This window comes from Pituophis catenifer, unplaced genomic scaffold, assembly GCF_029215685.1.
Source record: "Pituophis catenifer annectens isolate HBS135680 unplaced genomic scaffold, rPitCat1.0.hap2 SCAF_2, whole genome shotgun sequence".
Classification (NCBI taxonomy): Eukaryota; Metazoa; Chordata; class Lepidosauria; order Squamata; family Colubridae; genus Pituophis; species Pituophis catenifer.
Window position 1 is genome coordinate 232,918,587 of NW_027256882.1, and position 17,162 is coordinate 232,935,748.

The 17,162-nt window shown below is 38.2% G+C and overlaps 1 protein-coding gene across 3 annotated transcripts in view; it reads left to right on the forward strand.

The window, feature by feature from the left end:
- NTRK2 (neurotrophic receptor tyrosine kinase 2) overlaps window positions 1–17,162 on the forward strand; it is a 160,273-nt gene that overhangs the window by 58,189 nt on the left and 84,922 nt on the right. The window lies entirely within an intron of this gene.

Here is a 17,162-nt window from a genome sequence, read left to right on the forward strand (position 1 = left end):
CTAAAATCTGCAGCTTCCTTCCCCAGAAAGTTTCCCACCCAGGCATGGTTGTAATATATTTGGCACCAAAGTTGAAAGACAACTTGGGAAAGAGAGTCAGGTAGAAGAAGTAAGTCCTGCTTCTATTGAATGAACTCCCACCCCTCTCTCTCTCTCTCTTTTCATTAGTAGTAGCCTCCTGATTTTGGAACTCATTCATCTGTTCATTCATTCAGTTTGGACACAATTCTAGTTGACTTTGGGCAGTTTATATTAAAAACTAAAAGTAAGTAAAAGTAAGCTTAAAAAAAGTAAAAGTGAAAAAAATAACAGATTGGGGCTCAGTCACCTCAATGCCCTAAGGTCTCAATCATCTCTTGATCATCATCAGGGTAGGAGCCATATGCAGCCATATGCCATTTCCTCAGCTTCTGATGGATGGCACTGCTTTATTTAAGGGACCTAACATGAACCAACTCTGTCTACTTTCACTGCCTGGGCAGAAAATATCAGAGACAGGAAGTCCCTCAAACAGCCAGTTTTTTTGCCATAATTGGCTTTATACGTGATGACCAACACCCTGAACTGCTTTCAGAAGTCAACTGCAGCCAGTGCAGCTTACAATTCATTTATGACTCATTTGCATCTTTGATCCATTTGAAGAGCAAAGCAATAATAAAATGCAAATAGTTCAAAGGAAATAGCTTCTATTTTTTCTTTCTCAGTGAGCAATTATGATAAAGCACCTGCCCCATAGTTAAAGATGTATTTAAATTAGCAGGTGACCCTCTGACATTGGTATTGAGAAACAAACCACTGCCTTCCCTGTTATTGACTGCCAATGTTATTAAGAGTGGGGAATGTTTAAAATGTCATCCTGGCACATTTCCTCTTCATCAAAATCAAATAGCAAAGATATACCACTGCAGTTCTCTTAAGCTCTAGAGAAATTGATTTTTCTGCCAAGCAAAAAGGTGTAACATGACAGTACCCTGATAGATAAAATGAAAAATGCATGAAGAGGTGTCCCATTCCAAGGTTCACGAAGCCTGTCCTTGTGCTGAGATCCCATTCAGTCCTGGATGACAAAAACCCAGCAGGTTGGTTCTTGAACTTGAATTTTAGGCACCTGTGGCCATCCTGCCAAGCATCAAAAGAGAATGTTCTCCTTCCCAGTGTGTCAAATGTCCTTGAAATAAGACAGCTGTGCGTAAAACTTAAATAGAAAGAACTAGCATAGAAAACTATTGAGCAAGTCCTCATATCAGTGCAGTTGGATATCAGGGAATGTAGAATTGCTTTATTTATTATTGATTTTATTCAAGTTCTGACTGGGGAAAATGTATTACAAGCTCTGGAACCAAGGGCTTGACCCTATAATCCACTGCCGTGACATACAAAAGCAGAGGATTACATGCATTTTATGTCATTATTATTGCAGCCCCATCTGTGCTTCCAGTTATTCATATTACAGTCACAAACAGTGGTCAAAAATCAGAAACAAGAACTTTAGAGTGATGCATCATGTGAAAAGCCAGTCTCAAAGGAAGCATAGAAAATGCATTGCCTTATTTGAAATTAAGACATCTGGATCTTTACCATTCATGGGTCATAATATCATTGTATGTCTTCAACTATAAGACAGCCCCAACAATCTATGGTAGGAATTTTAAAAGTCCTTCAGGGCAGCCAAACAGAATTTAGTTTTTTTTTTTTAAATGAAGGTAACAGGATGATTTAAAATGTAAATTAATACATAATAGTTCATTAATACATAATAACACTACAATTATATATAGTAAAAGGAACAGGGCTGGGTTCTACTTACCTTTACTACCGGTTTGCAATGGGAGCACGCATTTGCGCTTGCGCTTCTGCGGACAGAACCTGGAGCAACCAACCACTGAAAAGGAGTAATAGTTTTGCTTCTCTGATAAAATACCTTCTCTTCCATGCCACTTGATTTTTTCCTTGTTCCTTGTTTCTCACGTGCTTAGTGCTCTGTTAAACACAATGAGAACACAATGAGTTGCGTTCTGCTGAAAAATAATTCTTCCAGACAGCAGCTCTGTCTCAAAGATGTTGCCCTGTCATTCACAATACTATTCAGTTTTCAGAAATATGTTTAAAATGTGCATTTGATTCTTAGCTAAATAAATATGGATATTCTTGATGTAAGTTGAGTAAATGAAAAAAATCCCTGACAATGTAATTGAAGACCATTATCTGTCATTGCATTTAATGCAAAGCTACCTCTTGTAAAAGCAGCTTTTATGCTATCAAGTTAAAGTAATATTCACTGTACTATATGCTAGTATACTACACAATATGCTATACTAATAGTAATAGAACTGTATAACTCACTTGTTTCTGGAGAATGAGAATAAAACTAGTCAACACTGTCACCTATCATATTTAGTCATTAACATGAACCTGAGTCATATGTTTGTCAGAATTGTCACTATTTCTAAGTAGTGATTCTAAATTACTAAGGCATTAGCTAGGGCTACTACCTTATTTCCAGGATAATAATGCAACTGAAGAAAAGTCTTTATAAATACAGAGATATACTGGATTTTCCTTTGTAAATACCAAATTTAGTATCATTTTCTACTACATTCAGAAAAAAACTACTGTTTTCTAAGTTTCTGTCTTGTTAGACAGCTGCCTATCAGAAATATCTGCAGTTATTAAATGTTTGCTAATTCACAGCAGCTTTATTTATCCAAGAGAATAAAAGGGTAAAGGATTTTCAAATGTTCCATTTTTAACATCTTACATTTATGCTGGTTAGCACATTTCTGGTGCCATCTTAAAAATCTGGTTTTCATTAAAGTCAACTAGGTAATTTAATAGTAATTTAATTACTATTTAATAGTAATAGTATTACATATTTAATAAGTAATAACATCGCTATTTGCAGCACTTCATTTTTTAAGTATCAGTCACAGCCTGCAGGTGATGTTGGACAAATCCTATCCTAACTCAAAATTCTTTTAATAAAATCAGTTAGTTGGAGAGGATGTTTCCAGATCTCTTCTCTTCTCTTCTCTTCTCTTCTCTTCTCTTCTCTTCTCTTCTCTTCTCTTCTCTTCTCTTCTCTTCTCTTCTCTTCTCTTCTCTTCTCTTCTCTTCTCTTCTTCTTTCTTTTTTCTTTTTTCTTTTTTTTTTCTTTTCTTTTTTGCCACCATACACTAATAGCAGTGGTGGGATTCAAGTAATTTAACAACCGGTTCTCTGCCCTAATTATTTCTTCCAACAACCAGTTTTCCAAACTTCTCAGAAAGTTAACAACCGGTTCTCCCGAAGTGGTGCGAACTGGCTGAATCGCACCACTGACTAATAGGTTTCTCCTCATGTTTAAAATGTTTCCAGTTATAAATCTATGAATGGAACTTTTCCCCAAAATTGTAATAGTACAACATATTCTATCATCTCAGTAGTAGACACAGGTGGTATCAAAGGGGTTTGTGGATTCAGCCCACTTCTCATGTATTTCTATAAAAGAGGAAGAAGAGGAAATTCTTGTAATTACTTTTGGAGTCAGGAAGAAAATGAAATAAACATGGGAAGAGAGTGATTTGTAGCCCCTTGCTGTGAGTTACTACTGAAAATATTGGAACAGTTGTAATAGGGATTCCTGTCCCCTCAGCTTTTCAAGATATGACAGTGGTCCTCGACTTACGACCACAACTGAGCCCAAAATTTCTGTTGCTTAGCGAGACTGTTGTTAAATGAGTTTTGCTCCATTTTATGTCCTTTCTTGCCACATTTGTTAAGCGAATTGCTGCAGTTGTTCAGTTAGTAACACGGTTATGAAGTGAATCTAGTTTCCCCATTGATTTTGCTTGTCAGAAGTTTGCAAATGATGATGACATGACCCTGAGTACTTGCAGCTATCATAAATATGAGTCTGTTGCCAAGCGTTTGAATTCTGATCACATGACCATGAGGCTACAGCAATAGTCATAAGTGTGAAAAACAGCCATAAATCACTTTTTTCAAAGTTTTCATAACTTTGAATGGTCATTGAACGAACTGTTGTAAGTTGCGAACTATCTTTAACATGCAAGGCCTATATCTTCTCCAATGATACACAGAACCTTTGGACAATAGGAAAATATGGTGAGGAGTTAGTGCTGGAAGCATTTAAAGAGTTGTAGTAGGGATTCCTGTCCTCTCAGCTTTCAAGAAATGAGCAATATCAGTTGCTCAATGTCAGAACAATACCAGTATGAATTTAACTGATGTCAAAGGAAATGAGAAGATTCTTTTTTAAAAAGGCATATTTATCATTAAAACATTGAAATTTAAAGTAGAGAAAAACACATACTATAATGAAGTATAAAGAAAGTTAAAAAGGGCAAGATGAAATTAAAAATTGTTCTACATTTTTTAAAATAAAAAATACCACAGTGAGAAAAGGAAAAGTTTAATTACTTTTTAGTCCAATTATTTTCCCTTCCCTTCCTTTTACATCCCCAGTTTCTAGCCACAGTTGTACAACTTGTAACTTGCAGCCTTCATTACTGTCACATGTCGAGGACTAGCCCTATCTTTTATTTCCTTTTATCAATATATAAATATATGTACTAGGTAATAATACCATGGAGATCCTAATATGAAGTAATTAATTTCAGACTGAAACTATTGTCAGTTAATTGCTACTTTAATATAAAATGTGGTGGTATTTATTTTTGTATATATTTTTATTTTATTTTATTTTATTTTATTTATTTTATTTTATTTTCTGCCCATATTGCTGTGAAGCGGCTCTGGGCAACTTAACAACAGTAAAAACAATAAAACCATACTGACACATATATCTAACTGTAATACAGAGAGTGGTAAGGACAGCTGAGAAGATGATAGGAAGCCCACTTCACGGTATTCAGTATACTGCTTATAAGCGCCATGTGCTTAGAGCTCAAACTATTGTTAGAGACCCCACACACCCACTTCACAGTCTATTTCTTCCACCTCTGGGAGGAGGTTTCGAAGTATCTATAGTAGGACTACTAGATTCTGTAATAGCTTTGTTCTTTATGCCATTCATCTTGCAAATTTGCAGGATTCTTTTTTTTTCATTATGTATATGTATACATTCGAACTAGATTGTGATGTTTCTCTGTGTCATATATGTGTGTGTATGTGGGTATATCCAGAATGGTTATCCTTTGAGAGCTGAATGCAATGAAATTTCATTTTAATGTATGCTGATTAGTGTATATTTAAAGTGACAGTAAAGTTCTATTCTATTCTATTTAAAAATACAAATTACAAATTATGACTAAAAGATAGGGAGGGAGGGAGTAGGATAAGGAGGGGGGGAGCTGAGCTCTGCTAATGACAGAGATCTTGCCGAAGTAAAGAATCTACTCACCTCATCAAAGATCTACTCTGAGAATTTCTAGGGAGGATCTATCTTGACTCTCTTTCTTCCAACTATACCATCTAAACGTCACTGCCTCTTGGTTCTCTGGAATGCAACCTCTCCCTCCTGGGAATTCAGACTACATTCTCCACAGTGAGTTCTAGTCTCCACAGTGAGTTCTAGTCTCCATAGTGAGTTCTAGTAACTGTGAGAGGGATCTTGGAGTCCTAATGGACAACCATTTAAATATGAGCCAGCAGTGTGCAGTAGCTGCCAAAAAAGTCAACACAGTTCTAGGCTGCATAAACAGAGGGATAGAATCAAGATCCCGTGAAGTGTTAATACCACTTTATAATGTCTTGGAAAGGCCACACGTGGAATACTGCATCCAGTTTTGGTCACCACGATGTAAAAAAGATGTTGAGACTCTAGAAAGGGTGCAGAGAAGAGCAACAAAGATGATTAGGGGATTGGAGGCTAAAACATATGAAGAATGGTTGCAGGAACTGGGTATGTCTAGTTTAATGAAAAGAAGGACTAGGGGAGACATAATAGCAGTGTTCCAATATCTCAGGGGCTGCCACAAAGAAGAGGGAGTCAAGGTATTCTCCAAAGCACCTGAGGGCAGGATAAGAAGCAATAGGTGGAAACTAATCAAGGAGAGAAGCAACTTAGAACTAAGGAGAAATTTTCTGACAGTTAGAGCAATTAATCAGTGGAACAACTTGCCTCCAGAAGTTGTGAATGCTCCAACGCTGGAAGTTTTTAAGAAGATGTTGGATAACCATTTGTCTGAAGTGGTGTAGGGTTTCCTGCCTAAGCAGGGGGTTGGACTAGAAGACCTCCAAGATCCCTTCCAACTCTCCTATTCTATTCTATTCTATTCTATTCTATTCTATTCTATTCTATTCTATTCTATTCTATTCTATTCTATTCTATTCTATTCTATTCTATTCCATTCTATTCTAGTCCCATTTTAGGCTTGAAAGCCAGCTGGGTGACTTTGCATCAGTCACTCTCTCTCAGCCCAAACCTTCTCACAGGGTTGTTGCTATTGTGGGGAATACAGGAGGAGGAAGGAACCTTATGTATGTTTGTCACCTTGAGTTACTTATAAAGTAATAAAGGTGAGATAAAAATCTAATAAATAAAAATAAAATAAAACTAAAAGTGAATATCATTCTGTTATTCAAAAAGCTTAAAGTATTGAAAATAGAAAGAGAAACATTCCAGTATTTAACTTTTCATCCAAAGCTGAATATAAAATAGAAAGAGCCACTGTTAGTGTGACGTGAATTGATAGTCTTGAAATATTTATTTGTTTGTTTGATTGATTGATTAGATTTGTTTGTACCCATCTCACTTTGAGGCCATTAAATATTTTATTAAATAAAGATCTCAAAATGTTCATAAAACAAAATGGGGGGGAGGGGGAAACAAAAATAGAAAAAGCACAGTCAAGAGGATTAAAGTTATATGGTCCAATTTGCTAAACTAGCCCACAGGGAAGGCTTAATTCTGTTTTCAGATTCTATCAAGATTTCAGTTCAAGCCAAAAGTTAACTAAGAATAAATAGAGGATCAGTTTTCTGTCACTGAAAGGTTAGAGGATGACATTGGAGAAGAATAAATAAAGAGAGCATTACAATATAGGGTTTCAGATTTTCAGGATTTGCAAGATTTCACCTTTGATTAAACACTTGTTTTTGACTAGCCACATACAGTATGTGATTGTATTGCCACCCGTGCTACAGTTTCTTAATGTAGAACAAAATGAAGTATGTTATTAATGTCCATATTTAAGGGGGGGAAAATCCGCATGATTCTATTTTAACTGCCACATTTTTATTAAGTTCCTCCAACATTGCTTTGGTGGCATTGGGTGGGGAGCATTGTGCAGATGACAGAATATAAATTCAGCAGTACTGGATTTTCAGGGTCAGATTTGCTACTTGTGACAAGAGGCAGCCATAGAAGTCTTATCACTAAGATGTGGTGGCGCAGTGGTTAGAATGCAGTACTGCAAGCTACTTCTGCCGGCTGCCAGTAGTTCAGCAGTTCAATTCTCACTGGCTCAAGGTTGAATCAGCCTTCCATCCTTCTGAGGCAGTGGTAAAATCCAATTTTTTTTACTACTGATTCTGTGGGCATGGCTTGGTGGGCATGGTGTGGCTTGGTGAGTGTGGCTTGGTGGGCGTGGTAGGGGAAGGATACTGCAAAATCTCCATTCCCACCCCACTCTGGGGCCAGCCAGAGGTGGTATTTGCCGGTTCTCCGAACTGCTCAAAATTTCCACTACTGGTTCTCCAGAACCTGTCAGAACCTGCTGGATTTCACCCATGTTCTGAGGTAAAATGATTGTTGGGGGCAATATGCTGATTCTCTAAACCGCTTAGAGAGGACTGTAAATCACTGTGAAGCGGTATATACATCTAAGTGATATTGCTATTCCTATATGAAGTATGCCACTAATGTCATTATAAGATATTGTGGGTGGATTTCCCCGAGCATTAGTGTTGTATGTAAGAATTTGAGTGAGGGAGAGGGAGCTAATGTGGAGACAGATTATAGATTATAGGACTGTTTCTATGTTTCGAATGGCTTGTGTAACAGGTGACATTCTTTCCACACAACTTCACACCTACAAAAAGACTAGTCACAATCTGTGCCTTTTCAGAAATGTAACTTCTGATTTTAAAAATCCAAGTTAAGCTCCATGCTAAAACACATATGGTGCACAAGACACAGAGAGGCACAATTCTGACATTTTGAATGTCTCAGAGGAAGAAATCTGTCCTGAACTATTTATTTTCTCTTATTTTCTGATCTCTCTTCATGACAGAGTATTAATTCTTATCTGACTTGGGCTGCCATCTTGTCAACATAGCAAAGATTGTTTTCTTTAAAAAAATCAGATGAACATACCAAAAAGACATTTCTGCTTTCACAAAACCTTTGGTGTTTTAAGGGTGATTGGCTTGTTTGTTTGTTTAGTCTTAGTTTACTTCGCCACTCTCCTATCCTCTACCCCCTGGTAAAATATGGTCACTATTAGTGAGCTATATTTTTATGCCACATATGGGTGGGTGGGTGGGTGGGTTGCTGTTTCTTTTTAAATTTTTGAGCATAAGCCAAAACTGGATTGGTGAGAGCTAAATCAATAAGACCAATAGTTCCTTTCATTCATCTAAACAATTCTTTTATTGATTCATACCTTTCATTCATCTAAATGATTTAGATGAAGGAATACAAGGGGAACTAATCAAATTTGCTGATGACACTAAACTAGCAAGAATAGCCAACACTCCAGAAGATAGGCTCAAGATCCAGAGGGATTTCAACAAATGTGAACACTGGGCCCTATCCAACAAAATGAAATTTAATGTAGATAAAAGTAAGATCTTATACTTAGGAAAGAAAAAACAAAAGTATAGGTACAGATGAGGTGAAACCTGGCTCAATAACAGTAACTGTCCTAGTGAACAATCATTTAAATATGAGCCAGCAGTGTGCAGCAACAGCCAAAAAAGCCAATGCAATCCTAGGATGCATTAACAGAGGGATAGAATCAAGATCATGTGAAGTACTAGTACTGCTTTACAAAGCCTTAGTAAGACCACACCTGGAATACTGCACCCAGTTTTGGTCACCACATTATAAAAAAGATGTGACTTTGGAAAAAGTGCAGAGAAGAGCAACAAAGATAATTAGGGGCCTGTAGCCTAAAACATAGGATGAACAGTTGCAGGATTTGTGTATAGCTAATCTAGTGAAAAGAAGGACCAGGGGAGACATGATAAAAGTGTTCCAGTATTTGAAGAGCTGCCAAAAGAAAGGGGATCAACCTATTGTCCAAAGCATCCGAAGGCATGGCAAGAAACAACAGATGAAAAATAATCAAAGAGAGAACCAACCTAGAACTAAGAAGAAATTTCCTGGTAGTGAGAACAATCAACCAGTGGAACAGAAGTTGTTGGTGCTCCATCATTGGAGGCTTTTAAGTAGAGACTGGACAGGCACTTGTCTGAAATGGGATTGGACTAGAAGACCTCCAAAGTCCCTTCCACCTTTGATATTCTATGTTCTATATTCTATTTTTATGACAATTATCTGGCCTCCATTTGAGCCATTTGAGCCTGACATAGTGGCATTTCAGGATCTGGATAAAGCAAAAAATAAAAAATAACCTTTGCCTGGAGGTTCCTGCTGTACATTTCAGCGATCTAGTCCATCAGTGGATCCTTGTTTCAGTCCAAAGCCAGTATTATCACATTCTCTCTGGAAAATTGTTCTGTGTTCTTTAAGTTCCACTTATAAATTTGATTGTTCAGCTGAATTTTGGCTGCCCAGCATTCGCCTTTGATTGTGATGTAATTTCAACATTGCATTGAGTAAATTGGGATGTAGCCTTTTGCCTAATAGCTTGCCTGTGAAATAAGCAAGCATTAAAACAGTGTATGTGGCAGTTTACTCATTTGTCAAGTGTACTGACAAATTAAGCTTTAAATATATGGATATTTAGCAATCTCCTGCCACGCAGAGTCTTGCCATCTGTTGCATCACAAAGATAGCAGGCACAAAAAACACCCCGCAGGTAATGCAAGGTCTGAAAACGGATTCCATTCTTGCTTTATCCCAGGATTTCTTCCTCTTCTTGTGAAACCTTGCAAGACAATAGGGCCTTTGTTTGAAGATTTTCCACTTATATAATTATAGCTTGAGCCCATATAAACCTCCTGTTATCATCAGTGCCATACTTTCCCTAGGCAGTAGAGACGGAAACATAAAATCACCAAATAATCCTCTGTATCAGAATTCCATGTCAAGGAAACACAAGGTGAGGTTGAGTCCTGTAAAGTTTATTATTTAGGAGAAAAATAAATTAAGGACGCTCTTGAGCTGAGCTCAATCCTTGGAAATTACATGGAGTTACCATGTAGAACTACCAACTACCATTATAGGTATTTCTTGATTTACAACCGTTCAAAGTTACAATGGCACTGAAAAAAAGTGACTTACGACCATTTTTCACACTTATGACCATTGTAGCATCCCCATGGCCATGTGATTTACATTCGGATGCTTGACAACTGGCTCACATTTATGACCGTTGCAGCGACCCAGAGTTGTGTGATCCACTTTTACGACCTTCTAACAAGCAATGTCAATGGGGAAGCCAGATTCACTTCACAGCTGTGTTACTAATTTAAGAACTGCATGGATTCGCTTAACAAATGTGGTGAGAAAAGTCATAAAATGGGGCAAAACTCTCTTAACAAATTTCTCACTTAACATAAATGTTGGGCTCAATGACGGTTGGAAATTAAGGACTACCTGTATGACGTTTTCATAGCAGTGTTTTGCCATGGTCTTCTTCTAAGATGTTTTTATTTTAAACTTTTCAGTCTAGGGCAGGGGTGTCCAACCTTGGCAATTTTAAGCTTGGTGGACTTCAACTCCCAGAATTCCCCAGCTAGCAGAGAAATGAAGCTGGCTGAGGAATTCTGGGAGTTGAAATCTGCTTAAAGTTGCCAAGGTTGGATACCCCTGGTCTAGGGTACAGCCCTGAGATTCCCTTCAGGAGATCCCTCCAAGTGTTAACTTGAGCTGATCCTGTCCAGACAAGATCAGCCAACTGCTGTCACCTGCTTGCTATAGAGCCATGCCAAATGATACAAGCTTGGCAACTTTTTCTCCCCTCAGGCACCCTTTCACTCTAAAACAACCAAGATTCGCAATTTCCCTGTATGTCATCAAATTCACATGAGCTTTCACCAGGTCTCATTCTGTAAGCCTAAAATCTCAAGACATCTTTGACAAACGCTTCATGTTTTTGAAGAGTTTAGTCATCTTGTAAGATGTAAACACTACTCACTGTATGCTTGTTGGTTTTGAATTTAATACATGGGGCTTCAGGCATATTTGATAGGTGTTATGTAACACATCTTGAGTATATTTTTGCTCTGCAAGGCATACAGGTAGTCATTGACTTGCAACCATTTGTTTAGTGACTGTTCAAAGTTACAATAGCACTGAAAAAAGTGAGATATGACCAGCTTTCGCACTTATGACTGTTGCAGCATCCCCATTGTCACATGATCATATAATTACCATTTGTAACCTTCCAAGCTGGCTGTCGACAAGCAAAATCAATGGGGAAAGCAGATTCGCTTAACAACTGAAGTAATTCACTTAACAACTATCATATTAGGACCATTCATTTGGAAAAGAAATGATGAATGTTCCCTTACAGCAGGGGTGTCAAACTGGATTCCTTCGAGGGCTGGATCAGCATTGTAGGTCTCCGTGGGCTGGTGGGGAGGGGCAGCAGGGGGGAAGACGGGACAGATGCCTCCTGTGGCACCCTGCCAGCAAAAATGGGGTACGGCTGTCCCATTTTTGGCCTGAACGGCCTCCTGCAGCACTTTACCGGCCAAAACAGGGTGTGGGGGGCTGCACGCATTCCCCCCCCCGTGCCTCATTTTCACCCTCCATGACCTCCTGAAGCACTCTGTCAACTGAAAACGGGCCAAAAATGGGCCATGGGAAGGGGGCTTTTCAGCCTCCCCACCTTCAGCAGCACTCTGCTGGCCAAAAACGGGCCGCATGGAGGCCTTGCAGCTCTTGAGTTTGACAGCCCTGCCTTACAGTATCTTATCAGATGTCCATGCATATCTTATGGAGGATTATAAAGAGACAGTATCTCCAGTTCTACTTGTTATAATTCACCCAGAGATTGAGGACATATAAAAACAAATGCATTCTCACAATCTCTTTTGTTCTCTTTCTGTAGTACAAGCTTCTGTAGCTCTCTCTTTTTCTCAAGCACACATGCATCTATGTATTTCCAACTCAAAGACTATCAAATCCGGCTAGGTTTGAATTCCAGAATAATTCACTCTCTGTGATGGCTCTAAAGCACTATAGTTCTCATCCATATTTATAACTTCTGGCAATGTTGGCCAGTCCCAGTAAGTGTTCTCCATTTATCCAGTTCACATGGGAACTTATTCTTGTTTTAAGTACCATTGTTGCATTGAGAACTGACTGCTGTTGAGTAGGAGAACTCTATTCTGATATTTCTACATGTTCCATTAGTTGAAATCTAGAATGAATTTTTACTCCTCTGTGACCTACTTTGGTTGTGTTTAATGTATTCCATCTTTGATAAATGTCCATTCATACTTTTTTATGAATACAGGACACAAGATATATGATATATGAACCAAACAAGTACCAATCAATAGATATAACAATGTAATAGTAGCCACTAATGGTGACAGAGGTAGTCAGTATTGTTTCCTTGCCCAATCTGATGTAGGAATCAAGGTGGTGGACCTCTCTCCTTGGCTGTGGAAGCTCACTAGGTGACCTTTGGTTAGTCCCTCACTCTTTGATCAAGTATCCCAAAGGATTTCTGCAGAAAAAGGGGTTATTATGCAATTATTCAGATGGGGTGATAATTCTGCACATGATTATCCACGTGCTTTACTGGATTTATTTTACGTCTTGCCATTCCCTCAATGCCTAACTTGTAATTCTATCCAGTTATGGCATGATGAGATTGAGCAAATAATAAAGTATCTTTTAAAGTGTTATTTTTATTATATAACTTAGTTTACTGAGCTACAATCATATCTTTATCTTAAAATGGCAACAATTGCCTAGCCTTGTTTTGGAAGATAAGTAGAATCAGATCTGTTAGTACTTGGGAATAGATAAGGCCAGCAGAAAACTTCAGGTTTATAGCTTGATTGGCAAGCTTAAAATAAAATAAAATAAAATAAAATAAAATAAAATAAAATAAAATAAAATAAAATAATAAAATAAAATAATAAAATAAAATAAAATAAAATAAAATAAAATAAAATAATAAAATAAAATAAAATAAAATAAAATAAAATAAAATAAAATAAAATAAAATAAAATAAAATAAAATAAATTAAATCCTGGCAGAGATGAACATAGAATGGATTTGATAATATTGCCAAAAACGTTATTCAGTAAATCATCAGAAGCCAGAGTTAATTTCAACCTGCCCTTTAGACACTAGAAAACCTGATTCCTGTTGGGTCATCAGTTCAAAGGGATTTCGTTACCTAAACAGAGAAACAGAATGACCAAGGTTAAGTAAAAAAGCAGTGGGAGTGAGAGGGACTTCTGACTTACTGGTGGCTTCCCCATTGAGTTTCTTATAGGAAGTTGGCAGGAAGCATCAGAAATCCTTCCTTCCTTCCTTCCTTCCTTCCTTCCTTCCTTCCTTCCTTCCTTCCTTCCTTCCTTCCTTCCTTCCTTCCTTCCTTCCTTCCTCCCTCCCTCCCTCCCTCCCTCCCTCCCTCCCCCTTCCCCTCCCTCCCTCCCTCCGTCCCTCCCTTTGCTTGTGGGAAAGTTGCAAGGAGAAAGTCAGTGGGGTAGTCAGCAATAAGTTGCAAGTCCAAGGCCAGCTGGCAGATAAGTGGTTGCTCCCAGATGGGGAAGGTGTCATCTTTGGAAGCCATATTAACACCAGAAGCTTCCACACTGCCAACTTCTTGCACTTGGGAAAGTAGGAGGGGGGATTCAGGAGAGTGATTGTAGTTAGACATAATAGCATTCTTCCCTTCGGTCAAGGTCATGGTGTTTCTGCACCTGGAGGAGGATTCGGGTTTTCCCAGATGTGCCAGTATACCTATTCTAATAAATAGAACTTTGAGAAATGTTTGTCCCAGAGTTTTTAATTGGAGTTGGGGCTTTCTGGAACGCTGACAGAAGGGACCAAAGAGGTGCATGGGGCTACCATGGTATGAGGGGGGTACCGTGTGGGCTGTAAAGAATGTATGGGTATGTACCAGAGATGCCACATATGTCGGGGAGGCCAATGTCATTACAACACAACTTTGAAAATATCTAGTTTCAGTGTCAAAAATTACTTGAAGACAAGGTAACATAGGAAAAAATAATTTGCATTTCTTTGATTCCCCTCCCCTTCCATCTTGTTATGTATTATTGGCACTGAGTTGCAGAATGCCCAATGCACAGCTTTTCCTAGAGGGTTTAAATTATTTAGGAGCATTTCTTCTGTTCCTGAGCATAATTAACACTTGAATATTTATAGACATTACGATATTAACATGAATAAAGGCTTTGTGATATGAGAAAGGGTCTTAATTTAATGGGTTTAATGAGGATTACATCTGGATTATTGCGATCGGAAGTCTTGAATGTTTCGATCTGAAAATTATAACTCAGTGTTGATGTTCTGATTTTAAATGACACGTTAAATTCTACTACTACGTTTTTATTTTAACTCCTCAAGAAGCCTTGATTGTTGCAATGTACTGAGTAAATAAATAAGCATTCCTCCTCTTATGGAAATTCTTAGAAATACAATATTAGTGGTGTCATATAGAATTGTCTTTAGAAAGTTGTGTGAGGAAGCTACTGGTTTGTATGGAACCTCCAATGGTGGATATTGATGATATTTCATATATAATGTGCAATCATCTGGTCCCAATCTAGCATTAAAGTCTCCCCCTAGTAAGACCCTGGCTTTTGGATGGTCCATGAGGAGTTTACTAATGTAGTGTTCCAACTCCATCCATACTGCAGTGGTTTCAGCTTTTCTTAGTGATGGCGGAAGATAAACATTAATTATTAAAAGCAGGACCGAATCCATCTTAAGGAGAAGGGCCATAGCCATATGTTTTAAAATGGCAATAAGAGAATGAATCTTGGGAAAGACATACAAGATCTTGCTGATCTTGAGGGGTACAAGACTTTTGGCTGAAGACTTCTTTCAAGGAGTTTTCTTATGGAAAGTGCAATATGTTTTCACAAAGCAAAATATTTTCCCTCCCAATGATGTTCTTTCAGCTTTGGAATGTCTTTCTCAAAGAGATGTACATTGTACCAACTTTCAGCACCTGTTTGAGACATTTTGATTTAGCTATATATTTTAATTTAAATAATTACTCCGTCTCCCTTGTAATTTGTCTGTATATGTACACGTTGCATGTGCGTGCCTGCTATTTTTCTTTATGTGTGCTCAAAAGTTGGGAGAAAGCCAGTGGAGTCTATCCAGCTATAAACAGCATCCAAGAAACAAATTCCACATTCACCCTGTAGTCCCAAAACTTTGCAGGACTGAAAAAATTCCTGTGGGAATTTGTGAGGGACAAGGGGGGAAAAAAAGCAAATATCCTTTTCTTATTCAGTCCATTCCTGTATTTTTGAGATGTTGCTCTCCTATTTTTCTGCAATATGTTCCATTTCAAGTCTACATTGGGGTGTCCAACTTAGGCCACTTTTAAGACCCATAAATTTCAATTCCCAGAGTTCATGCTGGCTGGGGAATTCTAGGAGTCGAGGTCCACAAATCTTAAAGTTGGTAACGTTGGACATCCCTGGTCTACCTTATTGTACAATGCTCACATGACAAAAAGTGGTACAAGGATTTAATTATTAATATAAGTACCCCTTGTTTTCAGTTCGATGTGTTATCATCAACACCTAAAAATAGAAAAGAACAGTTTCAGGCAAAGTACATGTTTCCATTTAGAAAATCCCACCATGTTGGGCTTGTTGGTTGCAAAGCTGGCAGCCTAGGTTTGAAAACCAAGCGCCACATGACTGGGTGAACTCCCATCCTCGGCTTAGCTCCTGCCAACCTAGCAATTCAAAAACATGCAAATGTGAGTAGATAAATAGGTATCCCTTCGGTGGGAAGGTAACAGTGCTCTATGATGTCATGCTGGCCACGTGACTGTGAAAATGTCTTTGGACTGTGTGGCTCAATGGCCTTGAAATGGAGATGAGCACCGCCCCCTATAGTCGGCAATGACTAGCTCAGGGACTCCTTTAACTTTACCTTGCCAGTAGGACTGAGAAAGATCCTTGTCAGGAAGTATGGAGACATGAATTAATCAGGACCGCGCTGAATGCTTGAAGGAGCTTCTAACACAAGGACTGCATTGATGTTCCTGGATGTGGCACTCTATGCTTGGGTCCTAGGAATGAGAGACAATTAATAACCAGCTCAGTTCAAAACAAAATATCGTGAAAGCACTTTTGTAATGTGTTTGATGGAGGTCCAACACAGGAAATTTTCCACAAGTGAGAACTCCTACCTCATCCTGCTCTGTGGCTGCTGACTTTTCCACCCTCCCTTCCATAAAGAGAGTGTGAGCCTTTTTACCATCCAGCCCTGACCTAATGAAACTTATGTCCTGAATACTTACTAAAGTAGTGGTGGTGGTGACGATGATATTGACAAGAGCAACAAAAGTATTATTCCAGATATTAAGGATTGGATTAAGGAGATGTGTAATCTATGCATCCAGCATGCAATATGTTTCCTTTTGGTACAGCCTTCATTATATTTTACAACAATAGAGTACAGGTAGTCCTCGACTTACAATCATTTGTTTAGTGACTGTTCAAAGATAGAACAGCACTGAAAAAGTGGCTAATAAACATTTTTCACAAGAGCATTGCAGCATCCCCAGGATTATGTGATCAAAATTCAGATGCTTGGCAACTGGTTCATATTTTAGATGGTTGCAGTGTCCCAGGGTCATGTGATCCTCCGTTGATAGCTTCTGACAAGCAAAGTCAATGGGGAAGCCAAATTCACTTAACCATGGTGTTATTAACTTAACAACTGCAGCTATTCACTTAACAATTGGGGCAAGAAAGGTCATAAAATGGGGCAAAACTCACCTAATAGCTGTCTCACTTAGCCACAGAAGTTTTGGGCTCAGTTGTGGTTATAGGTCAAGGACTACCTATATTGCTATTTTTTTATCTTTAAATTAGAATTTTTTAATAACCT